This window comes from Pantherophis guttatus, chromosome 8 (genome assembly GCF_059756535.1).
Source record: "Pantherophis guttatus breed Tessera chromosome 8, ASM5975653v1, whole genome shotgun sequence".
Lineage (NCBI taxonomy): Eukaryota > Metazoa > Chordata > Lepidosauria > Squamata > Colubridae > Pantherophis > Pantherophis guttatus.
In genome coordinates, this window is record NC_142070.1 from 50665757 (window position 1) to 50693491 (window position 27735).

The 27735-nt window shown below is 38.0% G+C and overlaps 1 protein-coding gene and 1 pseudogene across 5 annotated transcripts in view; both read right to left on the reverse strand.

Annotated features, from left to right (window-relative positions):
• Window positions 1–27735, reverse strand: part of GALNTL6 (polypeptide N-acetylgalactosaminyltransferase like 6) — a 927557-nt gene that overhangs the window by 193546 nt on the left and 706276 nt on the right. The gene's annotated exons all lie outside the window — the stretch shown is intronic.
• Window positions 18015–19764, reverse strand: LOC148112633 (uncharacterized; annotated as a pseudogene).

The window sequence follows — 27735 nt, forward strand, 5'->3', positions numbered from 1 at the left end:
ACACAGAAGGACGTTTCTTAATAATAGAAATACAAACAGAATCCAAAACAATACTATTAATATCTATATATGCACCCAACGCAAATCAAAATGATTTTTTCAAAAAGCTACACAATATAATTAAAGGCCTGGAGTACGAAGCTATCTGTATGGTAGGAGACTTCAACGCAATCACGGACATAGAAAAAGATTATCGGAGTACCAAACAAAGTAAAACCAGAAAGAAAACTCTACCGGAACCCTTCAAGGATATGATCAATGAACTACACCTACATGACGTATGGAGAGAGGCAAACATGCAAACGAAACAATATACATATTATTCAAACCCACATCAGTCATGGTCTAGGATCGACATGGCCTGGATGACTTCAGACCTCAGAGAGGAGGTAAAAGATATCGAAATAGCAGTGAACACCTGGGCAGATCATAACCCCATTAGAATAATATGGAAGGGACATCGAAAGCAAAGGAGGTGGATGATGGACACGGGGATAATAAAGGATAAGGAATATATACAGATGATCGAGAAAGAGGTTAAAATGTTCCTACAAATAAACACTAAAGAACAGACATCACTTCAAAATCTTTGGGACACAATTAAAGCATATATAAGAGGTCTTACAATCGCGTATATGGCAAAAAAAAATAAAGAGAAACAACAGTCAAGGAATAAGTTGTTAGAAGAACTCAGAACATATGAATTAGAATTGCAGAAGGACCCCCAAAACAAAACAATAAAAGCAAAATTAAACCTTACTAAACACAGAATCAATCTGACTACCCAGACAGAAATCGCACAGAAAATTAAATTAGCAAAGCAGAAACACTTTGAGCATGCAAACAAAACGGGGCGCTGGTTAGCGTATAAATTGAAAAAAGAAAAAGAAAGGAGAACAATATTTCAATTGCAAGACGAAAGAGGACAAATATACCATACCAACCTAGACAAAAAACGTATAGTTAAAGATTTCTTTCAAAGTCTCTACAAGGGAGATGAGATTCGGGAGGAAGACATTAAGGAATACCTATGTAAAACAAACATCACAAAATTAGAGAAGTCCCACAGAGAAGCATTAAATAGACCAATTACGATGTCTGAGCTGGTGGAAGCAAGGAAAAAGCAAAAAAACAACAAAGTTCCAGGCCCGGATGGTATACCAACGGAGTTTTATAAGAACTGTCAAAATGCAATGGATGAACTGTTACTCCTGGTTCTCAACGATGCATTATTAGAGGCAGAAATTCCCAAATCCTGGACTGAAACCATCATTACACTTATCCCTAAAGAAGACACAGACCCCACACAAATTAAAAATTATAGGCCGATTTCACTGCTTAATGTAGACTATAAACTCTTCATGTTGGTCATAACGCAAAGACTGAAAACAATTATTCATAAATACATACATACGGATCAGAACGGTTTTGTTCCAAGAAGACAGATCAAAAATAATATAAGAACAATTATTAATGTCCTGGAATATTACGAGAAAAGAAACGATAAACAAGCAGCCTTACTCTTCTTAGACGCACAAAAGGCCTTTGATAATTTAAACTGGAACTTCCTCATATCGCAATTAGAAATTATGGACTTTGGTGCTAAATTTTTACAAATGATTAGAAGAGTATATTCTCTCCAAACGGCCAAAATTATGATCAATGGAGATATGACTGAAAACTTAGATATACAAAAAGGAGTGAGACAAGGCTGCCCCTTATCCCCACTATTGTTCATAATCTCTTTGGAAATATTATTAAATGAAGTCAGGAAAGACCCCGAAATAAAAGGTTTGAGAACACGGAAAGAGGAGTACAAATTGCAAGCCTTTGCTGATGACGTGGTGTTTATAATGGAGCAACCGGAAACAACAGGAGCCAAACTTTTAGCGAGGATAGAGGAATATGGAAGAGTCGCAGGGCTTAAAATTAACAAACAAAAAACTAAAGTGTTAACAAAGAACTTGACAAAGGTACAAGAGATACAACTAGAAGACAAATTAGGAATACAAATTGTAAAGAGAATAAAGTATTTAGGAATCTGGCTTACTGCCAAAGCAATAACAATCAGAGAAGACAATTACAATAAATTAATGAAACAAATTAGAAAAGACCTGGAAACGTGGAATAAATTACAACTGTCATTCCTAGGGAAAATTGCATCCATAAAAATGAATATACTCCCTAGATTACTCTACCTTTTTCAAGTAGCCCCAATCTGGCCAGGAAAGAATTTCTTTAAGGACCTTACTAAAATAACAACAAAATTTATTTGGAATGGGAAAAGGGCCAGAATTAAAATAAAATGTATGCAAGATACCCGGGAAAAAGGAGGCCTAGGCCTACCGGACTGGGAGCTATATTATAAAGCAGCGTCGCTAAACTGGATAAGGGACTGGATAGATCTTAAGAATAAAAGAATGTTATCACTAGAAGGCTTTGATCTACAACGCGGATGGCATGCCTTTCTCTGGGAGGGAAAGGATAAGCACCATGGGTATTTTCAGCAACATATCATTAGAGAAACATTGTACAAATCATGGCAAGAGGTTAGGAAACATTACACCAAGATCCCACGATGGCTATCGACAATGGAAGCACAAATATACCCCAATGCCATGGACATAGCGAAAATGAGGACTTATAAAGAACTACTGAACAGTGAAGGAGAATTACAAACAAGACAAGAATTACAAAATCAGGGTATAGACATTGATTGGTGGCCATACATGCAAATAGAATCAAGATACAAAACTGATCGGGCACAATTCGGATTCCAAAATGAACCAAATGAATTGGATAAAATATTACAAAGTGCAGATGAGAAAATGATTACCAAAATTTATAAGTACCTATTACAATACAAATTGGAAGAGGAGGTTGTCAAAGAAAGCATGATAACATGGGCCAAAAACATAGGATATACTATTGAATTGGATAAGTGGGAGAATTTGTGGAAGATAAATTATAAGATGACATTGTCCATACCCTACAAAGAAAACCTTTACAAAATGTTCTACCGATGGCACCTCCCACCGGCGCGTCTAGCCAAGATGTTCCCAAATACATCTCCGATGTGCTGGAAATGTAAATCACAGAAAGGGACATATTACCATCTCTGGTGGCTATGCTGAAGGGCAAAACAATACTGGCAACAAATCAAAACAATGATTGAAGAAATTACGAAACAAAAACTTGAAATGAGACCGGAAACCTTTTTATTGGGAATCATCACAGCAAATTATACCAAAGAAATAAAATATCTAATCATTCATATCCTCACAGCAGCACGTATACTCTTTGCCCAATATTGGAAATCTGAACAGTTACCTACAGAAGACAAAATAATAGCTAAAATTACAGAATGCGCAGAATTGGATAAGCTTACAAAAGAAATACAAGAGAAAGATGATACTGATTACTATTTAGTATGGCAAAGATGGTACGGCTGGCTGGAGGCAAAAATAGGAATACAAAGATAATTTATGACTAATCAATAGAAATGTATAGTAGTAAATAAGGAATCAATTATATATATATATATAAAACCATGTAAACAGATGATTATAGACATTGATACAAATAGAAAAATGGAAAATACCCCACCGTTAGTAACTTCTAAGAGTCAGTCATTGGACTGAATCGATGTTTGTTAGTTTTGTATGTCATTTTATGTATTTATGTTGGTTTTGTTTTTTCTTTTTATTATTAATAAAAATTTATAAAAAAAAAAAGAAAGAAAAGAAACTGAGAACAGTACAATAGATGGAAACCAAGCAGTCAGGGACTCAAAATTCTTTCCTATGTGAAAAGACTAGAATTGCTCTTCTGGAAAAAAAAAGATGATTTGAAAGAGATCATGATTGATGATAAAATCATGATTGATAAAAAAAGTGGTCAGAACATGATTTTTCTCCCTTTCTCTAAACATTATGACAAGTGGTAATAAGACGAAGTTGACTGGGAAGAGATTTAAAACAGAAAGAAGAAAGCCAATTAAGGTGTGGATTTAATTGCTAAAGGACACAGGGATGGTCACTAGCTCAGATGGCATTAAAAGAGAATTGGATAAATTAGTGGATGGCAATTCTGTTGAGAGCTATTACCTCCACATTGGGAGCAATTCCCTTGCAAACCATTTCAGGGAAACAATGGCGAAAGGAGTATGTCTCCATCTTCTGCTTGCAAACACTTCAGGGACATCTGGATAGCAACAGTGGAAACAAAAGATTGAACTATTAGAATAGTAGGGTTACTCTTATGTTTAAAATCAAATGGCTACTGACAGAAGATTGGATGCAACTGCATCTGAACAAAAAAAAATTGTATGTCCCCATTTGTACAAAGTAGGACAAAAAGCAGAAAATAAAAATATTGGTTGATGTTTTGCAATACTTAGTTCAAAATGAAAAAAGAGACATTGAAATGATATAAAGACGACTTCTGGTTTGGCGTCGTGGCGAGACAGTCAGGGAAATAGCGGGCTCTGATGAGCCCCGCGAAAACCCCGGCTGCCGAATCGCCATCAATGGGTCTTTGGACCGAACCCATCTTGCAGGGATGGGGAGAGAAGAGGGGTGCCTCGGACAACCGAGAGGAACAGGCAAGTTCCTCGGAGGTTGGAGGGAACCCTCTGTGAGTCGGTGGCGGGAGGCGGCAGTCATGGTGACTGCCACGAAGCTGGGACAAACCGAAAAAAGAAATGTGCAGGAGGAAGAAGTAAAGAAATCTGCAGGAGGAAGAAGTAAAGATGTACTTTGAAGCCGGGTGAGTGACACCAACCTTGGCGAGAAACAACATCAGAGTATGAATTTTTACTAATAATACCCCTAGCCTTAAACAGTGGCTGTGGATTTGTGGGGCAAGAAGATTGGAGGAAATCTTTTTAAACTGGAACTGATTTGATCTTTGGAGAAAGAAAAAAGAAAAAACGATAAACAGGGATTTAACACCTTTAAATTTAGAAGAAGAGAGACAAAGGGATGGTTACATAATTATAACAAAATGGAGATTGCTGTGTCTAAGTGAAAGTGTGGACTGCAGAGATTCGACTTCCATTTGAAAAAGAAACAATGTGATTTGTCATTTATTTTGGATTACTTTGAAAACAACCAAGGGCTTTTGAATTTTGGAGAGTCCTGTTCTGTCTATGGGTGGTTTTATTGGTGGAAAGAAAGAAGAAATATAATGGAATTATTAAAAAAGTGAAACTAACTGGCGTAGGAACAAAAGAAGTTAAATGGCGCAGGAACAAAAGAAGGGAAGCTGACGGACTTTGCATGGAATAGTTATAACAAGAAAATTAAAAAGACCTATAGAGTTTCAAATTTGACAACACTGAATTAAATGGAATACTTATGGACAGATAAGGAAATGCTATAAAATAAAATATATTTGGTTGTGAAATAAGAACATAAAACAGTTTGATTAAAAATGAAAATGTAATGCTTAAATGTTTAAATGAATTTTGAACATATACAGGAGGTGTTTATAGAGTAATAAAGATGGAAAATAAAACAAGGTAATTAAAATAGAAAATCAATGTAAAGGTGGATAAAAATGATATCTTCATAGAAGAATAAGAGTATGAATATGAGATAAATTTAAGAAAATTTACTAGTTTATGGGAGAATAGATGGAGAATATGTTTGAGGTAATATGTTTTAATTTTAAATTGTTAACAAAACTGAGAATGGTAAATATGATTAAATATGAATGTTTAATGTATTGATGGATGATGAAATAAGATACACAGATTTAATTGACAAACTAAGATTGAGCTTAACATATATTGGAAATGGTTAATATTCTGAACCATGCTGGGAATCAGCCAGGAAGAGATGTACAGCCAAAATAAGATATGCTGGGAATCAGCCAAACAATAGTTGGAGATGTGGATGAGATTATTCTGGAAATCAGCCAAAACAAAATATGCTGGAAATCAGCTAAACAATACTTGGAGGAGAGGAGGAGAATATGCTGGAAATAGTCAAAGTAAAATATGCTGGGAATCAGCCAAATAATAGTTGGAAATGTGGAGGAGAATATGCTGGAAATCAGCCAAAACAAAATATGCTGGAAATCAGCTAAATAATAGTTGGAGGTGAGGAGGAGAATATGCTGGAAATCAGCCAAAATAAAATATGCTGCGAACCAGCTAAACAACAGATGTAGGTGTGGAGGAAAATATGCTGTGAATCAGCTAAAATATAAAATGGTTGGAAATTAGATAAAATAATAGATGGGAGTGAAAAAAGAATATGTTGGAAAAATAATTGAATGAAGCGAAATGAATATGAAATGATTCTGTATAAAATGAAAAGTGTAATAGATGATGTTTAAAAAAAGGTGTAAATTAATAGAGTTTAAGATTTAAGGATTTGATGAAATGGGTCCAAGGACTAAGGAATATAGATAGAAATTTGATTTATAAATTGAAATAAAAATAGAATTGTGCCTATTTGGAAATTAAATTTTATGGTGAGATAATAGTAAGGTAATATTTAGATTAAGAGGTTTGAATATTTGTTAAAAATTGGTGTTTTGATTTATATGTTAAAAGGTGTAATAGAGGAAATTTGGGGAAGAGCTAGATAGAATTTTGATTAATAATTGGAATTAAAAATGATGTGTTTATTTGGAAATTAAGATTTGTGGCGATACAATAGAATGGTAAATATCTAGATTAAGATATTAGAATTTTTGTTAAAATTTGTGTTTTGATTTTTATCTTAAAAGATGTAACGGAGGAAATTCGGGATAGAGCTTGTCAAAGAAGTGTAAGCGATTGTACCTATTTATGACCAGATCAAGACTTCGTTCTTAAAAGATGTATTTTATGTTTATGTTTTTTAAAAAAAAAAAAAATAAATCAAAAAAAATGATATAAAGACAATTAAATTCATTGTTTGCTCAACAAAGATGAAAGTTTATGTGTTCTAAGCCAGGAAGTATTTAAAATTAACTGGAGACAGATTTCCTACAAGTAGAGAGTTAACAACAACTTTCTTTACAGCCTCGTTCCTTAGGCTTTTCATTTCTTTTTAGGAAGCCAGAAATTCTGGGTGCAAGGGTATTCTCTTATTTGTTTTTCTTAGACAGACTGGAATACTTAATATTACTGGATTTCTTTCTATCTGAGACACTGAGAGGTTATAATGGCAGGTGCTCCACAGTTTGAAGCCAAAACTGTTTAAAAGACTTTACTATATAAACTCTCCATATAAACTTTCCAAGCTCAAAGATCAATTACATATAAAAGTTGTTTAATCTGAATATATTGAGTAATTAATTAATTAAAAGAGATTAGCCCATTTACTTATAATCCTGTTTTATTATATAATGCAGCTGCTAAGTAAGCATTAACTCAAACTTGGGGGGGTGGGAATCAAGAAACTAATATAAATGAATCAGGAATAAGGTGGGATGCTATGAAGGCAGTATTAAGAGGACAGTGTATAAACCAGATAAGCACAATTTTAAAAATAGCATTACAAAAGGCAAATAAGCTTTATTCAAAAATTAACAATATATTACCAAAATAAAATATAACTGGATCAATAACAATTTATAAACAAATAATAAATAAAAGGAGATGATTTGGGGACAGATAAAATCTCTTCTCAGGTTATTTTTACCAAGCAAAGCTACTATGAACATGATAATAAAAATGCTAACATATTGGCAAATAGATTGAAAAAAAAACTACAGTTAAAAACAAAAAAAGCTTAGTTCAATTAAATACAGAAAAAAGAGTTATTCATTCATGTGTGGTGGTCATGTAATTTTGGAGTAAAATTTTGGGAGAGAAAAGTAACACCACTAAATAAAAAAACGCTCTCCGGAGTTAGGCTTACTGCATTTATTTACAGAACCAAACCTCAAGTTTAAAAACAAGGAATTTATCTATATAATCTAAAATAATAGTTGCCCAACATTGGAAAAAATTAGATAATGTGACACTTGAGATGTGAATTAATAGCCTCTTTAGTTGCTATTTTACAGACAAAATTGAAATAATAAGAGATAAAATGTAGGAATCATAATTTTATCAAATTTGAATGGATGTTTAAAGTTTTGTTTAATAGTAATAACTATGATATTTTATATATAAGAAAAATTTCTACATGTACAGTACTTACATTTTAAAATATTTGTTTGCATTTTCTATAACTATTTTCGCTATGCATTTTGCATTTACTTTCATTTTGTTACCTGATAACGTTTATTAACTGTAGTTCAATAAAAACAAATTTAAAAGAGCTAAGAGCTAAAAGTAGGTCTGAAAATCACTTAGCTTAAAAACCAATTAATCTGACAGCTTTTTTGTTAGTGGTCCCATAATAGTAGAGGGTTTTTTTAATTATGCCACCATCAATAAAGGCTTTTAAGAGATCTTACTTAAAGTTGATTGTTTTAAAGTAGTGCTGGTCTAAAATTGTTTTAAAACGGTGTGCTTCAGTTTAGACTGTTCTTTAAAATGGTTACTTTAATTAAAATGTAATTGATTATTTCAGGAGCATTTTACATAAGTTGCCCTGCTGAATCTTACCTAAAAAAGCTGTCTAGGACTATTTTAATTAACTGAACAAATTAAATAGGTGTAAGCTTGTTCTTGACTGATGTTATTTCACTGATTTTTCTTTCTTTAACAAAAAAGCAACTTTGTATATAGTATACTGCATTTTGTGAAGCATTTGGAAATGTTACACATATAATCCTTGTTTACTGACCACTTGTTATAAGAGAATTTTATGGCCATTCGAAAGCTTTCAAAGCATATCTCAACCACATGAATTTGCCATTACAGTCAGTATCCTTGTTCTTGCCTCATCTGTTTTTTTCTTTTCCTTTCTTGCACAGCAGAGAGATTGCAAAAGAAAGTATTGCAAGAGATTAAGCTGTTTGCTTTCTTATAAAATGAAAGCAATGTGATCATACAGTAGGTGATACTATGCAGACAGCTTACACTACTCCCTTATCCTTTCAAATCTCTCTATTCTGCAAGAGTGAAGAGTGGAGTAGAGTGGAGAAAAAAAGGAAGCAATTTCTGTAAACAATCTCTTCTTTGCCCAACCCTTTCCTGTTGCCAGCTTGATCACATTGCTCTTGATGGATAGAAAAGCCAACAGTTTACTCTCTTGAAATATCTCCCTCTCCGATCTCTCAACTCTATGATGGGAGAGAAGGATTAGGCAAAGAAGAGATTGCCTATAGAAACCACTTTTTTTTCTCTCCTCCCCCTCCACTAAGAAAAAAAAATTCATCAGTGATGAGGCAATTTTTCCTTTGCCTTAATCCAGCAGAGTGGAGAGGAAGAGATTTCAAAAGAGTACTATATGCAGCACACTAGAAAATCCTAGTCCCAATCTGCCAGCACTATCACAGTTTCTGATGTATACAACACAGAAAGTAGGCATTCAAACATTCTAAAGGGTAAGAAAATGGTTAGGTGGCAAGGAAAAGAAGAAAATGTGAAACTGAGTAGTCTTGTCTCTTTCCAGCCGGAAAGCAAAGTTATGGTCATAGGGTAGTAACTGCTTCAACTAGAGGCAGAGTTTCAGATTCCAATTAGGTAGTTAAGTGAGGACTACCTGTAACTACAAGCTTCTTACAAAAAGAGAGAGATATAGATACATCAAAGTAAAAAAAATCCACAATCTTTCCCCTTAGAATGATAAATGCTGAGAAAGTATAAATCTAAATTGAACATAATTACTCTTACACATATAAAAGCATGTTGCAAAAAGAATATGAAATTCATATCTAATGAACATTATCTGGATTTGGCAGATACATTTTACTTTCATGAAACACTAGCTGTCTAGTGTTTCATAGTCACTTTGCTTTCTGAATTATTTGAGATACTCAAAAACTTAGGTGCATCATTAAAAATAGAAAGTACAATATATCTAAAAATTAATATAAGATAAAAGGTTGGCATATATTGTTTCCCACAAATATTTGTGGGAAATATTTTCACAGTTGTAGTCAAATTTGGAAAAATGTAGTAGACATATGTCCATGGAGATTCTCAGTCATCCAGGTCATGGTTGTCCCATAGGTGCTTCAAGAGGCAACTGGACTTTCTGGTTTTTCTTTGATGACGTTTTATTTTTCATCCAAGAAGCTTCTTCAGAGCTGAAGAAAAAACAAAAAGTCCAGTTGCCTTTTGAAAAAGCACCTTCGGGACTAGTTAGACATATATTTACTGTTTGAGGATTAAGAAAACATTACACCACAATGTGTGCCAATTTGAGTTATTGAAGGATATAAGGTAGTTATTTAAGAGTTCTCAGAAATTTTTACTGCTCCTTAATACAGTAGTTGTGCATTAAGTCAACTGGGTTTATTTAGGTAGGCCAGTCTTTTATCTAATTTCCAATTAGTTTAATTGACTATTACTCTGTTTCTGAGCATAATTTGATGTTAAGTGCTGCTGTTAAGCTTTAAACTTTTCCTCTCAAAATAAATGTGTGTCATAAGATACCATTAGTTCACCCCCCCCATTTCAGTTTATTACACATTACACATTAATTCAGTATTTACTAATAAGTCATAATATTATATTAGTGTAGTCAAGGTTAGTGTTTGAGAATACCATGGGCAGTCAAGACTGTAAAAAAATAGATCACTGAGTATATATCACTTCAGGCACAGGGTCAAATTATTCTTCTTTGGATAAATTAAGCAAAGACAATGAAGAAGGTTTCAGTTTTGGAAAATTTGAAGGAAAGAGAAGAGGATGACCAGTAACAAAATGGAAGGACTTACTCACAGTGGTGATGGATGCACTGTTGTAACAAGGTTTACTTATTTATAATACTGTTAAAAGTATCTCATATGTTGTAACCTATAATTATACTTTTAATTTTCCTTGTTTATGCATAAATCCTTCTTTCATATAATTCATTTTTTAAAAGGATATCATTTCCTTAAAATCATTTAGTATAAAACATAAAACAAATCTAAAAATCTGCACCAAGTTTTAAATAGGCAGAAAAATGCTGTTTCCAATTAAATATATATGAAACAACCTACCCATCTCTACTTCCACCACAATTCTGATAAATGTTGGGCAATTTATTGAATTTTTTAAAAAAAATTCCAATGATTTTAAAATTATTTAAAACCATTTAAAATATGTTAAATAATTTTAAAAATTAAAAAAATCAAAAGTATTATAAGTTATTCAAATTTTACCTGAATTGTTTTTCAGTTAGCTTAGAAGATAACACACACACATACACCTAGATTCAAGTGTTTGCCAAGCCATAAATCTCACTGAGTGAATTAAGCCTAGTTATTATCTAAGTAAAAACTAGTCTTTCCTCATAAATTGTAGTGAATATATATCTTACCTACAAATATATCTTTGACATCTTTGAAGGAAGGGTGAGACAACCTTAATAATAGTCTAATTAACAGTAACTAATTCTTCTTAACCAATCTCTACAAGTGATATATTTAAAAGTTTTAATTCTTTAGTCTTCTGTAGCTTCAACAACTCTTAAAATAGCAAAACTTGTTCTCAGTCAGTGATTTGCAACAAGAAAGACACAGTATAAGATTAATGACAAAGTTTTACAGGAAAATAAACCTTTTGTTTAGAATGAATTATATTTTTACACAGGCACTGTACAACTATAAATTTATTTTAATTGCATAACAAAGTTCACATTTAACAGACAATTTTAATAAGATTCTTATGCTTATTGGCATCAGTTAATTACTTTATGTTGGGTTGAATCAAAGAAATACTCAGTAGCAGGTGTTGTTCACAGACAGTTTGTTTTATTGCTTTATTTTTTATCACAAGTACCAAAGAGAATCCCAATTCACAAAAGTGTGACATAGGAAATGGGATTAAAACATCCAGAGCTTCATCATCCTGCTGTATCTGTGTGCCAACCAAGACATATACCAGTGTCTTCTAGTGAAAATGAATACTCTAGAATACAGATAAGGAAATGAGTACATTTTTCATTTTCCTATTTTATTTTGGTTTGTAAATTTACTAAAAACAAAAACCCTATATATTTTTCATGTATATTTTTCATTCCCCTTGACTATATTTTCCTAGTGTTTGGTATGTACCTTTGACAATTTTCTCTAATGTAAAATATTTTGCCTAGCTTTTTCTAATTTAACAGTTTTATGTGTTCAGACTCCTGTGACAGAATGATAGAAAGAGAGATAGATGGATATTTGGTCTATCTTTACCATGGCCCCTGAATATCTGATAACAATAAATTATGAATTTCAGTATGCATGTAAGATCAAAGCAACTTACTTATTTTAGATGTAATATATTTTAATAATAATATACTGTGGTAAATCCTCCCTCCCCAGAATAAAAATATTTCAGAGGATATTAAAAGAATCAGGATAGAATACTTCCCCTAAAAGAGAAGAGAAGAGATAATGTTAACAATGGCAGAAAGCAGCCCCAGTCTTCCTGTCATAGGAAAACACCTGAAGCAGAAACTTGAAGAGGCTAGTCTTTAGGAATGGACATTTTGTATCCATTCATAAAGACTGGGCTAATCTATTCATAAGCAAAGAACAACCAGAAACTCCAAATGAGCATTACAATAGACAACGAGCCAAAGATTAACCCAAACAAAACACCTAGGATTTATATTTCCCCTCTTGCCTGAAGAGCCAGCCATGAACACTACATGACCCCATAGGAATCTGGCAATGCCCATTAAAATATTAAAGGACTTATTCTCACACAGGTACAGGCATCTCAATCACAAAGCCTCAAATAAATGTATATAAACCCACCTTCTTTGAACCCCATTTTGTCAGTCACCCCGGAAACATGCTGCTGTCCCTGAAGTTTCTGGCTACCAAATAAACAGAGACCTTCTTTGCTGCAGCCTGCCTTCATTTTATTTTAGCATGTTTCTCCTGGCTTCGAACCGGACCTGATTTTTCTTCCAACAATACTAATCTGAAAATTAAACAGGATGGCTAAATATATAAATAAAATCAAGAAGAAAAGAGACTGCTACTATGATTAGTATTATATACTTTAAATCAAATTAATATATTTACTTTTTAATGGATTATATATGACAAGCTCTGGACAGGGACTTGGGCATCAATAGTTTAGTAAATAAAGTAGCCACAACAGCTGACATGGATAAGCATCCATTCCTACAATATTTTTTAAAATGTATTTAAAAGGATCCTCCCTTCCATGGTTTTTTTTAATGTTTGCATGTTTTTTATTTTATTTTGGTGATCCACTTGAAAAATGACTCTAGAGTCTAGACATGCAAAATGTACTGCATAGCATATGTTTTGGAGACACAAAAGTTATATGCAAGAATGATAATAGCATTACTGATAGACTTTTTGCCTCTGAAAAGAATTGGACTTTACATTTCTATTCATAGTTATCATCAAATTTTAACAGGATAAAATCTTAAAAAAAGATTTAGATTTTTCAATTTTAAACTACGTCACAGAAACAAGTTACAAATTTTAGATATCAAGCATTCATTTATTTAACTAGCTACGTAGGAATAATATTCTCTTTCTTTTGGAGATATCATATTCTTTATATAGGATTATTTTTATGCAACTGCTTTTGAAGAAAATCTTTTGACTGTCTTGGGAAGGTCAAGGCAAGGTTTTTTTTTTTTTTTTTTTTGTTTTTTTGCAGTTGTCTTTGAATGTGGAGGTTTCAAGTTTTCAGAATTACATATTGCAGTCACTCCATTGTGGGGCTTTACAGATTCTCTGGTATATAACAAAGCTCTGAAGAATATTATGAAAACAACTACCGTATTTTTCGGAGTATAAGACGCACCGGAGTATAAAACACACTTTAATTTTGGGGGAGGAAAACAAGAAAACAAAATTCTACCTCTGCCTACCAGTATTTAAGGGGGTGCTGCTTTACGCCGCCCTCCTCCTCCTCCTGCAAGTGAGAGGTGCCTCAGAGACTCAGCTGGGAAAGAGGGCGTCGATTACTGATAAGTTCTTTTCCAGAAAACTTATCAGGATGCTCCTGCGATCTGCAGGGACTACTTGCTTTACCCCAAAGAGACCCCTTGCATGCTCTGGGGGGAGGGACAGAGCACAGCCTGAGGAACAAACCCCTTTGGAACGGTCTGGGAGGGAATCCGTGAACAAGGCGGGCACCACGATTTGCAGCTGGTTACCCCTCTGGCCGCCTAGCGGGCAGCTCAGGACAGACAATGGTCGTGATGACTTCAATGCTTCATTGCTTCCCCAGCAATGTGAGGAGCTGCTGCCATTGCTGCCTAAGCTCTCTCTGCGCCCAGGAGCTGAGCTAAGCCAAACCGGAGCCCCTAAAGTGAAAGATCCCTCCTTTCCAGCCACCGCTGCCCAGATTCCCCAATGCAATTCTCAGAGCCGCATTTCAAGCAGCAGGCGGCCAGTTGCCCTGCAATGTGCAGCAGGAAACTGGGAACCATATTGGATTCGGGGAGGGGATTGCAGTGCTGCTGCCTGAAAGTGCTTTTCTTCCCATTGCCCATTGCAGAGCCGCACGTCCTCGTCCTCCTTCTCAGCAGACTCACCTTCTCTTTCCTCCTGGCCAGATTCACCGCCTGAAACATGATGCACTTTTTTTTGCCTCTGCACACCCCATGTTTGGAATTGGGAAGGGAATCATGGGTCTGCCGCCTGAAAACGCTTTCCTTTGGAATTCTGATGCCAATCGTTGTTCGGAGGGATGCTTGGGCTTCGGACAAAAATTGGGTAAAATTACCTCCTGGGCCCGGTGAAACCAGGTATTGATTTTTGGGAGAAAGGTAGGATCTATCTGGAGGACTACATGGTTGGAATGAAAGAGGCACAGGTCGTCGCGCACCAAAAGGACCACCAACTCCGAGATGCGGCGTGTGGAAGTGATTGCTACCAGGAAGGTGACCTTGAAAGTTAGAAGTTTCAAGGAAGCCGATCCCAATGGTTTGAAGTGCGACTCTGTCAGGACCCGGAGAATGAGACTGAGGTCCCCGGGGTATCTGTGAACCGTAGGTGGACAGAGATTAGCCACACCCCGTAGAAAAGATTGGACACAAGGATGTTTGGAAAGAGTAAGAGTTCCTTTGGCAGTAAGAACAGTCGCAAGGGCGGCAACTTGTCGTCATAAGGTATTGACGGTGAGACCGGAGTTCAATCCCTCTTGCAGGAATTCTAAAACCTGGGGAATGGATGCAGAAGCGGAAATAGTACCCCTCTTGGCGCACCAGAGACTAAACGCAGACCAGGTTGCATCACAGATACGAGTCGTAGAATGACAAGATGTGAGTATAGTGTCAATCACCTCAGTTGAGAAGAGGTCCCCATCAGGATCTCCCTCTCAAGTTCCAAGCGGCCAGCTGGAACCACTGAGGGTCCGGATGGTAAAAGACCCCCTGATGGAGAGAAACTTGATACAGGAGAATTCACCAAGGAGGAGTCCGGGACAGACTCAATAGATCCACGAACCAACTCCACCGAGGCCAGTACGGAGCGATGAAGATGACATCCGCACCTTCCTGCAGGATCCTTCTGAGAACCCTGGGAATCAAGGGGATCTGTGGTAAAGATTAGAGTAGGGCAGGAGGCCATTGACAGTGGAGGGCATCGGTCCCCACGGCTCCCGGTGTCCAATACCTGGTGAAGAAGCGCAGGAGCTGCACGTTTGTTGAGCTGGCGAAGAGATCCACTTAAGGGCATCCAAAGATGGTCATGATTTGCAGAAAGATCTCGGGAAGTAGCTGCCACTCCGCGGGATATAGAGTAGTCCTGCTCAGCCAATCCGCGTGGGTGTTGGAGATGCCGGATATGTGCTCTGCCTGAAGAGAAAGCAGAAAAGCCTCTGCCCAGTGACCCAGTTCTGCCGCTTCGTGCATCAGGACTCTGGAGCAAGTGCCCCCTTGCCTGTTCACATGGGCCTTTGCTGTCACGTTGTCCATCTGTAGAAGTACATGATGGCCGGACAGCTGGTTTTGGAAGTGACGGAGTGCCAGGTGTGTGGCGCACAACTCCAACCAATTGATGTCGTTCTGTAGATCCCTGTGGGACCAGCAACCCTGAGTCACGTGGGATTGGAAATGCCCCCCCCCATCCGAAAAGACTGGCGTCCATGGTGAGGACCAGACGCGGGGGATCATGGAAAAGGCTGCCTCTTTCCAGGGCAGGAGACTTCCACCATCGTAGGTGTCAGGCTTGCTTCCTTCAAAGTCCAGGAAAGAATGAGCCAAACTCCATATTTTATAGAGTAATGTACTTTTACTGGAAAATGAAATGAACGCAATCAAGGAAAGCTGAAACTAAAGCAATAGGTGCGAAAGTTGCATATAGAAAGCATCCCCTCCCACTGTCCATCATCAATCACCCAATCCAAAGGTCTCCCAGAGGTCAGGTGGACACACATCTGGCATCATCATCAATCAGGAATGCGATGACGGTTGACCCGATAGCCACTTCGGTGCTTAGGTTTCGTTTCTTCAAAATCCACCAGCTTGCTTCCCTCCCTCCACGCTCTTCCCTCCCCCGTTTCTTATGGCAGCCAAAGCAGAAAGTCGGAGGCTGACAGTAGGAATGTTAGAACCCTGTGAGGGACCCTGATCTGATGGTTCGATGCACTGGTGCCAGATCGTTGACAGGATAAAAGGAGCCACTGAAGGGGACATGAGTATAGCCGTGCCCAAGGAACGATGGATAAACAGGATATCATTAGTCCTAACAATTGGTACTGACAGAAGTGACAGAAGTGGTACTGTCCTGAGCAGGGTGGATTTGATTTAAATCGAGTTGATTTAAATCACAATTTAAATCATGATTTAAATCACTAGTAAAAAGGCTTGATTTAAATCAACTCGATTTAAATCATAATTTTTAAAGAGCAACTGTCATCGCTGCTACTCCTTTGACCCACTGTTGACTCACCGATAGTCCCAGTGTTGCAGAATATACAGCCTCATGCTACATAACTAAGCTCCATTTCATGCTGAATAAACAAAATTATTTATGTATCTTAAATAGAAAACTATCTTACGATAGATTTTTACCCCAAAAGTTTTTTATTAAAATAAATTCGATAAAAATAAAAAAAATCCGATTTAAATAAAAAAAATCTGATTTAAATTAAAAAAAATTGATTTTTTTGATTTTTTTAAAAAAATCATTGATTTTTATCCACCCTGGTCCTGAGGGACTGCACTTGCTTCACAGCATGTCGAACGGTGACCATGCGCTCTGTAGAAAGGAAGACTAGACCGGAGATGGTGTTGATACATGCACCTAGGTGGACGAACTCGGTAGAGGAATGAGTTGACTCTTCTCCCAGTTGATGGTGAAGCTGTTCTCCTCGAGTGTCCTGATCGACACTCGATTTCTGCATGTTGGGACGAGGAAGAAAGAACTAAAATATCATCCAGGTAAGAGAGCAATCTGATCGGCCGTGCTCTCAGATGCACGGCTACAGCGTCCAAGAGCTTAGTGAAGGTGCAAGGGGCAGAGGATAAACCAAAGGGTAAAGCTCGATACTGGAAATGAGCACCATTATAACAGAATCTAAGGAATTTTCGATGAGCCGGTCTGATGGGAACATGGAGGTAAGCTTCCCTGATATCAAGGGATGTCATGAAGTCTCCGCTTCTGATGGTGGCCAAGATGGTATGCAGAGATTGCATCTTGAAGCGTCTATAACGGATATAGAGATTTAGACGCTTCAGATCAAGTATGGCTCTGCAGCCACCTGACTTCTTCTGAACTGGGAAGAGAAGCCGGAGCCCCAATGGCCAGGGGGCACAGGCTCAATAGCTTGGATGGTCAGGAGATGATGAATCTCAGTCTCAATCAAGGCCCGCTTGGAGGGATCCGTAGATGTGGAACATTGAATGAATCTCCATGGAGACTCAGAAATAAATTCAAGGGTCACCCCTAGGGAAATTGCCTGGAGAATCCATGCATCAGTGGTCGTGCGTTGCCACGTGGAAGTGAACTTGGCAAGCCAACCCCGGATGGGCTCAAGGCCCGAGTCCTTACTTATTCCTGCGGTAAAGTCGGAAACTGGAACCCCTAAAGGGACGTCGAGACTGAGGGTGGCAGGAGCGCTCCTTGAAGGGCTGCCTATCTGGGATCCTGTCAGAGGGGTGATTGAAAGACCGCTGGTATGCCGGGAATTGAAACCCGGGATCCAAGGACGAAAAGGAATGTTTGTGGTAAGGGAAGGTGGATCGCTGATATGGTTGGCCAGAGGTTTAGGGAAGCACCTTCTTTTTGTCCCTACTTTCCACTAAAACCAGGTCTAAAGAATCTCCAAAAAGGGATCCCCCTTTAAATGTTGCAGAGGCCAGCCGCCATTTGGTCCTCATGTCTGCTTGCCAATGGTGCAGCCAGAGAAGGTGTCTGGAAGTAATGTTGGAGGCCAGCGCTCGAGATGCAAACTTCGCTGAATTGAGCATAGCATCCACGGAATACTCGGCGGCAGCGATCAATTTATGATGTCCTGATGCGCTCAAGCGTCATCTGTGGGCAACCTGGATTGCAGCTGACGTACTGAGATGATCGACGTCCTAGCGAAGAAGGATGCTGCTGTGGCCAATTTTATGGCCCATGCGGCGGCCTGATGTGTTTTGTGGGTTGAAATCTCAGCCCGCCTGTCCTCTGTCTTAAGACCTTCAGCAGCATCAGAGGGAAGGATACTAGGCGAGGTCAGATGTGCCAAGGGAACGTCGATCATGGGAAGTTTAAGCAGGTCCTCGAGGACCTGGTCCACAGAGTACAATTTTTTTTCAAGGCCACTTGGAGTAGGAATTGACCCCGGTTGGGCCCATTGTCGTTGGATCATGTCAACGAAAAGTTTGGGGGATGGAATGGTCTCATGTTCCTGAACCACCTCAGTGAACAAGCAACTGGTAGAATCTTGAGTATCAGAAGAGTCTCCAGACGCAAAGACACTATTCCCATATTGGCAGTGACCTGTGCCTTATGAAACAGAGTTTTGAACATTTCATGGTGGAAGAGACCGGTGGAATGTGGCTTGTCAGAGGACATGCCGTTATCCTCTTCCCCCGAAAGATCAAATCCGAAGGCTTCATCGTCCTCTGCCAAAGACAGGTCACTGTGATGGGATGGGGAAGGTGGGTCTACAGCCTGGGGAGACTCACAAACAACGTGGCTCGATGGTTGGACAGACTTGTATGTTAGAACCGAAGCAGATAATGGAGCTAAGATGCCCCTTTGCGTGAGAGCTGCATCAATTCCTCTGGTCACCGTGTGAGCTATGAAGTCACACATCTCTTCCGGCATGGCAGAGGTATGGCCCTCCACTGGATGGAGCCCTGCAGCAGTGGGGGTGAAGGATGCAGACAGTTTTGACACCCATGAAGGTCTAGGTGGTGGTGTTTTGGAATCAGAACCCTGGACGAACACCTCTCTAATTACAGCTTGATTATCATGTGCTGCAGAGGGGGAATTTGGAGACCACTGAGAGGTGTTCTGATCCCTCAGTGGAGAGACGCCTTGGTCTTGAGCCAAATTGATATTGTCTATAGGTTCCGCAGTAACTGGGGTGGTGCTAACAGCCTTCTTCTTCTGTGCCTTGTCAAATTGTTTGTTTAAGGCCTGGTGTCTGGGTTTGGCATCTTTCTCTGCAGTTGCAGAGGAGACTGCATAACTGGGAGATTTATGTCTTGTTGAATGTTTCTTTGATTTGGATGTGCTCTTCCTACCAGTAGAGGGAGGAGGAGACTTGGATCTAGTGGCAGGGGAGCGACTGTGATCTGCCATTTTAAATTCAATCTGGCTTCTGCCAAAGGAGACCAAATTAATATGAGACAAGGCAATGAGGCTTCGTTAGAGACAGAGGAGCCGACAGCTCTGAATGCCCAGTAGGGAGAGCCAAGCGTGACAGGCAGTTGACAACACAACTGGTCAGATCCGAATCAAAGTCAGGAGGCTGAAATTAAAATGTAAATAGGGCATAGAGCTGACAGCATAGCTCACAAACGTGCCAAAGATCTCCCCAAAATGGCGCAAAGCTGACAGCATAGCTTCAACAGTGCCCACAAAGACAGTAATAAAGTGCCTGAGAGCACTTATATTATTAAATATTATACAAAGAGGCCCCAAACATTTGAGGATTCATTATATCAGGCATGCAATTTGTCTCTTTTTCACCACTCCATATTATCAAAATGAAAGAATTAGATTTATTAAATTGGATGTGGGAGGCATATAAAAAAATAAAAATAAAATAAAATAAAATTTGTCAGCTTTCAACAGGCCAAAACTGTGCTTTTTTTAAAATACTAGTCCCATGTTTAAATTATGAAGGCCTCTTTCTCCTATTTCAGACGGTCCTTTGACATATAGTTCTTGTTTGCAACTTTGTCCCTTGTTGTCCCACTTTTGCTGTTGAAATATTCAGTCCAAATATGCAGAATCATTTTTTTAAAAAAAATATTTTGATAAATCTGCAATCTTTCTCCCCACTTTTTCTATTTGGAAAAATGTGCTAAGTGCAATAACAAATAGGAAAGTAAGAAAAACAAAATGTTTTTTTAAACATTGCTACAGATGCTTTTTAATATCGTTCGAAGTACCCTGAGCATTCTTTTTTCAACTTAAGAAAATCTTTTAATTATAACTACTGTACATCTACAACATGCAGTGTAAGGACTGCAATAGCCACTACGTAGTACAAACAGGAAGAAGAGTGGCAGAACACATCTACGAATATCAACTAGCAGTCAGAAGACACGATGAAAACTGTGGGAAACGGGCAACTGGCCATTTGAGCTATTAGATCACATAGGCCTCAAAATATATTACCGTATTTTCCGGCGTACAAGACGACTTTTTAACACATGAAAATCTTCTCAAAAGCCGGGGGTCGTCTTATACGCCGGGTGTAGTTCTCCTGTAACCAGGCAGACCAGCCCGAAAGGCTCTGACGAGCCTTAAATGGCTCTGGCGATCCCAGCTCTGGCGATCCCAGCTCTGACAATCCCAGCTGAGTTCCCTGCAACTCAGCTGGGATCGCCAGAAACCACGTAAAAGGAAAAAAAATTTTCCCTTTTACTCTGGCGATCCCAGCTCTGACGATCCCAGCTGAGTTCCCTGCAACTCAGCTGGGATCGCCAGAAACCACGTAAAAGGAAAAAAAGTTTTTTCCCTTTTACTCTGAGGATCCCAGCTCTGACGATCCCAGCTGAGTTCCCTGCAACTCAGCTGGGATCACCAGAAACCACGTAAAAGGAAAAAAGTTTTTTACCTTTTACTCTGAGGTTCCCAGCTCTGACGATCCCAGATGAGTTCCCTGCAACTCAGCTGGGATCGCCAGAACCATGTAAAAGGGAACAAGTTTTCCCCCTCCAGCTTGCTTACCTCAGCTGCTAGTCGCAACGCTTGCCTTGCTTTGCTTGCCTGAATCTATTCAGGCAAGCAAGCAACTCCCTGCCTGCAATCAAGCAAGGAGTTAGTTGTGGACTTCAACTCCCAGAATTCCTCAGCCATCAAAGCAAAGCTGGCTGAGGAATTCTGGGAGTTGAAGTCTACAAGTCTTAAAGTTGCCAAGGTTGGAGACCCCTGTTCTATTGGGTAAGTTTTTTTCCCCTTTGGGAGCTTTAAAAAAAATAGTCAATTGGGGTTTTTTTAGTTGTTCTTTTTTAGACCTAGCCATTTAAAGTTTAGGAAGTTTTAAATTTAGCTTTCATATAAAAATAAAAATAAAATAAAATAAAACAATATTTGTGCAGCTTTCTGAGATTTAGTGTGTTTCTGTAGTGTTTCACTCCAACTACACAAACACTAAGGTGGCCAGATTTTAACATTGGTAAAGAGGGACATTGTGGGCGTGGCTTATTTTGTGGGCGTGGCTAGCTGGTCATGTGACCGGGTGGCCATGGCTATGTCTATAGGGTAAGGTGAACAGATTTTAACATTGGTAAGAAGGACACCATTGTGGGCGTGACTTATTGTGTGGGCGTGGCTTGGAGGCCATGTGACTGGGTGGGCGTGGCTAGCTGGTCATGTGACCGGGTGGCTATGGCTATGTGTATAGGGACTACTCAGAGGGCTGAAAAGTCATTTCTGACAGGTCCTCACACTTTTGACTGGTCCTCACACTTATGACCATCCTCACATTTATGCCCGTGCAGCATTCTTAACAACCATGTCACTCATTTCACAACTGCTTCTCTTCAACATGGTGACAAGATAGGGCAAAAATGTAAAATATGAGGACAGTCGTAAGTTCGAGGACTGGTCAAAAGTGTGAGGACAAGTCAAAAATAACTTTTTCAGCCCTCTGAGTAGTCCATATGCACAAAAGGACTAACCAGAGAGCTGAAAAAAGTCATTTCTGACAGGTCCTCGCACTTTTGACTGGTCCTCACACTTATGACCATCCTCACATTTATGCCCATGCAGCATTCTTAACAACCATGTCACTCATTTCACAACTGCTTCTCTTCACCATGATGACAAGATAGGGCAAAAATGTAAAATGTGAGGACAGTCATAAGTTCGAGGACTGGTCAAAAGTGTGAGGACCAGTCAAAAATAACTTTTTCAGCCCTCTGAGTAGTCCATATGCATTAAAGGATTACAGCAATAGAGAGGGATGAAGGAATGGAAATTAGAGTAGGAGTGAGGGTAAGAGAGGGAGGAAGAGAGGAGGAGAAGGAGAAAGAAAGAGGAAGTAGGGAGGAGAAAAAGAGGGTGGGGGGAAGAGAAAGTAAGAAGGAAAGAAAAGAGAGAGGTGGTAGGTTTGAGGAGAAAGATTGCTGTACAATAAAAAAGATGAAAGGGAAGAAAGCCAACCCCAAGCAAATATAAAGATATTAAGATAAAGAATGAATTGTTAAACTTTAAAGAATAAAAGAGAACAAATATGAATAAATAGCAATAATTAGAAACACACATACAAACATACAATGTATTTTCTTTGAACAGAATATTTGGCTGGTTCACAAATTTAAACAGCGTTTAGTCATTTCAATTAAATTTACAATTTCTATATTTCCTTTTTGCCATATTTATTCCTCATCTATTTTTTAAAAAAACCAATATTACCCTTCATCCTCATCTCTAATCTTAATCAAATTCAATTTTTCCCTTCTATTCTATATTATACCCCTTCCCATTGTCATCTATTTTTATATCCATCCTCACATTGTTTAATTATGTAATTATGTAATACAGTTGTTTAATACAAATTCAACATTTTAATATAAATCAATTAGTTATAAAACTATCTTTTTTGTATATTAATCAATATGAACATGAATATTCCAATTATTTCCATGCAATCCAATTTCTTACAAATCAATTAATTATATTTACCAATAATAATAAACCAAATAATTTCTCCCATATATTCCTCCGAACCACAACTTAACCATTTTGCTTTCAACACAATATACAATTAATAGTATCTCAATTATTACAATTCCCTTTTTTGGGGAGGAAAAATAAAAATAAAAATAAAAATAAATCTCTCTCTGCCTCATTTTGTCACGCTGCACCAAAGACCCTGGTTTCGGTTTCGTTTCTGAAGCTTAGCTAGGGGAAAAAAAAACTGCTTTACACTGATTGCCTGTAGGGCGACCCTTTGAAGCCCCGGGCAAGAGTTTAAACAGTTTTTTTTTCATCAGCTGGGGCTCAAGAAAAATCGGGACTTTTTTGAAACGCCGCGGGACGCGGGACAAATTGCTCAAAAGCGGGACTGTCCCGCCAAAAGCGGGACGTCTGGTCACCTTAACAAACACACAAAATCTCACAAAGCTGTATGTGGAATTTTGTGTGTGTAAAGTGTGAAAGTTGGTTTTTTGGACTTTTTGTGGCTGTGTGAGGTTCCTGCTTGTTGCAGGGGCCATTTTGGGTCTAGCACAGCTGCTTTTACATTGTGGGTGAGCCAGTTGTGTTGTGTTGTGTGTGTTTAGAGTGTGAAAGTTTTTTGGGGGGGCTTTTTGTGGCTGTGTGAGGTTCCTGCTTGTTACAGGGGCCATTTTGGGTCTAGCACAGCTGCTTTTATATTGTAGGTGAGCCAGTTGATGTTTTTTAATTTTTATTTGGTGTGCATTGGAAGAGGGGCAGTCTTATATGGCGAGTATAGCCCAAACCCTATATTTTAACAGGAAAAGTTGGGGGTCGTCTTATACGCCCAGTCGACTTATACACCGGAAAATACGGTATATTATATAAATATAATAATATTTCTAACTCTTTAATTAAACAACCCATGGACAGACTTAATCATAGTTTTAACTCGGTAACCATGAACATCCTAGACCAAGCCAAGTCCAAAAAACACCAGAGAATTCCTGAAAGCCTGACAAATAGGCCCTCAACAGGCAGATAGACATAAACAACATCTACATATGATTCAGGAGCCCTGGTGGTACTATGGTTAGAATGCAGCATTGCAGGCTAGCTCTGTCTACAGTCTGGATTTCGATTCTGACAGGGCTCAAGTTTGACTCAGCCTTCCATTTATTTTATTTATTTATTCGATTTATATGCTGCCCTTCTCCGGAGACTCAGGGCAGCTTACAATGTGTTAAGCAATAGCCTTCATACTTTTGCATATACCTGCTTAGTAGGGCTTTCGGCCCCCCCTAAGCGGTGTTCTTTTTTATACAAAGTCAGCTTATTGCCCCCACAATCCGGGTCCTCATTTTACCTACCTCGAAAGGATGGAAGGCTGAGTCAACTTTGAGCCTGGTGAGATTTGAACTTGCAGTAATTGCAGGCAGCTGGTGCTATTTAACAGCACTTTAGTCTGCTGCGCCACCAAGGCTCCATCCTTCCACGTCTTTAAAATGAGCACCCAGATTGATGCTGAGAGTGGACTGTACAGCCCAGAGAGTGCTGTAAAGCATTAGGGGGTAGTATAAAAGTCTAAGTGCTATTACTATTCAAAAGAGACAATCAACAAGCCTAAAAGGAAACAAAAAGACTAAAACAGCTCCTCACCAGCAACCAACCCTGGATAAGCAGAGATTAACACCAAGGTTAACATTAGTCCAACAATCAAGAAGCAAACAATAACCCAATCAAGGAACTGCCAAAGAACCTAACAGGAAACAACAGCTCAATCAAGAAACCACCAAGACCACTCCCACCAACACTGACAGGATAAGCCACTATCATATAAACAGAGAGTGAATCCCACCTCCTACTAGCACTGATGAAATTACCTAGTTTGGTAATGAAACATATGCAAGAAAACAACCAAATTCAAAGCACACCAAGGATCCCACAATTGTAACTACAGGCAGCTTATTTCAATCAAAGGGTATGCTACAACTGCAATTTTAACAGGAGCTTATGCTTCTCTAACATCCTCAAAGCAGGGAAAGCACATACACGTATCACATTTTAGAGGTGACAATAATTTTTCCTTATCTTGGGCCACTGCAGAATCATACAGAATTGCAGATGAGAACTCATTCAATAATTATGCTTTAACAAAACACATAGACTTCTTTACATTAAAGTCTGATGACCACATATAAAAAAAGCAGCGCCAAACAAAACCAGGCTATTTTTCCTAAAACACTGTACAGGTAGAATTCAACTTACAACAGTTCCTTGGTGACTGGTCGAAGTTTCAATGGCATTGAAAAAATGACTTATGACCATTTTTTACAGTTACAACCTTTGTAGCATCTCCATGATCAAAATTCAGATGCTGGGCAACTGGTTCAATATTTATGACCATTGCTGTATTCCAAGGTCATGTGATCACCTTTTGCAACTTTTTGGCCAACACAGTTAATGGGGAAGCCAAATTCACTTAATAACCAGGTTACTAATTTATCAACTGTGGTGATTCACTTAACAATTGTGGCAAGAAAGGTCGTAAAGTGAGGCAAAACTCACTTAACAAATGTCTCACTTAACAATAGAAATTTTGGGCTCAATTGTGGTTATAAATCGAGGACTTTCTTTATGTGTCTACTAAAAACAAAACAAGTTTCAATTTAAAACATAACATAGTGAAACTAGAATAAGCCCATCAGCTGCTGAACGTTTAGTAGTGGGAATATACTAATGCTCACTTTAAAAAAAAACATTATTATACAAAAAAAATTGTCTTATTCAGGCTAATGCTCCACCTAGCTCTGTTGCCTATACTAACAGGCAGCAACTCTAGAGATATAAGCTGGAGCTTTCAGTATGAAAAGCTTCTAGTTACATTATGTCTGTTTTATGAAAAAAAGGTGTCTTAGTGATTGATAGTCATGTCTGTACACCCACAATAATATTTTTCATCTGTCCACCAAACAAACTCCATCTTGCCTACAGTATATTGTTAAGGAATGGTACTTTATTTGCTTTACAGTAAGTGGAATATTGGACTTTTAATGGACTCTTAATTTAAGCAGATTGTTTAAATGAGCAAGATCATCTGAGATATGATATGGTTTATTAGTTCAATTAATTAAGTTATGAAATTGCATAATGAAAGAAAATTGTCTTAGGAATTTTCTGTAGCTTATTAACTTTTGGTTAATAATGAAAGAATATATTTATTTATTAGATTTGTCTCTGGTAGTTTCTCAACTCCCATGGAGATCTTTTAATTTATGTCCACGAAAGCAATCTTGTGAGGTAGGCTAGTGTAAGAGTCAATGACTGGTGAGCTTCCATAGCAAATAGTCCATTTGAACCCGATTCTCCTTCCTCTTAGTTTAACACTTCAACCCCTACACCAGACTGACTCATTTTAATGTATATTAAACACTGATAAAAGGGATTACAGGGTTGTAAAAAGAAAAAAGAGAGAGTGTTTTAGTCAGCAGAGATATTAAATATATCTAGATGTTTCTCTGCCCTGATTTTTATCTTCATTGTGCTATACTTTTATTCGCAATCTTATTTTAGGAAAGCTGTTGTAGCAAACCTTTGCTTATCTCAGGAAGTGAGAAAGCTGTCAACTGATATTTTAATTTTCAGTAAAACCAAAGCATCAAACCAAAGCTTATGCTGCTTTGGATTCTGAAACTTTGCCAGAATTGTACTATATATTGCACAATGGTTGTGCACTTCATTAAAACGGTAAAGACCATATCACTCAAAATTGAAAACATCACAGATATCTCCCTATGACTGGGGAAGGAAGGGAGGGAAAAAGTCCATACCATATTACTTATTCAGAAAACCTGTTTTTGTGTAAAAGATCACAAACCATAGCAGCTTGCATTACTGGAGGTGAAACATCAATCCATATTTAGAGTAGCGAACTCTAAAAGATGCTATGCATTACGAAAGTATATTGTTTCTCTTTTCCTAATTTGTATTTGTGGTTTCTTTATGTTAAAAACAAAATGTATAAACTCTGTGAGTATTCAGGGAGAACATGAAATGTGGATCTGGCATTTTATCCCTTTGCCATATATTTATGTTATGACTAAATTGTTGAATTGTGCTAAGTGATTCTATGATTAGTTTGGTTTATGTGCACATCAGTTGCAACAGTAGATGTTGTGTTACATTCTTCTTCAACTATTTTTTACATTAAAACAAATTTGTTGAACCATTCAAGTTGCTAGGAGTAATTTTACATTTTCCCTTTTTTATATATACTGTTAAACCAATGGGTTAGTAACAGAGGTGATATTCAGCCGGTTCGGGATAACCTGTAATGGAAATCAAGGGTGGGCCCGGCCACCCGCCCGGCTCTATGCTGCCCTATTTAGGCACTTTTTGAGGCCGGGTGCATGCGCGAAAGGCATATGCACGAGCAAAGCG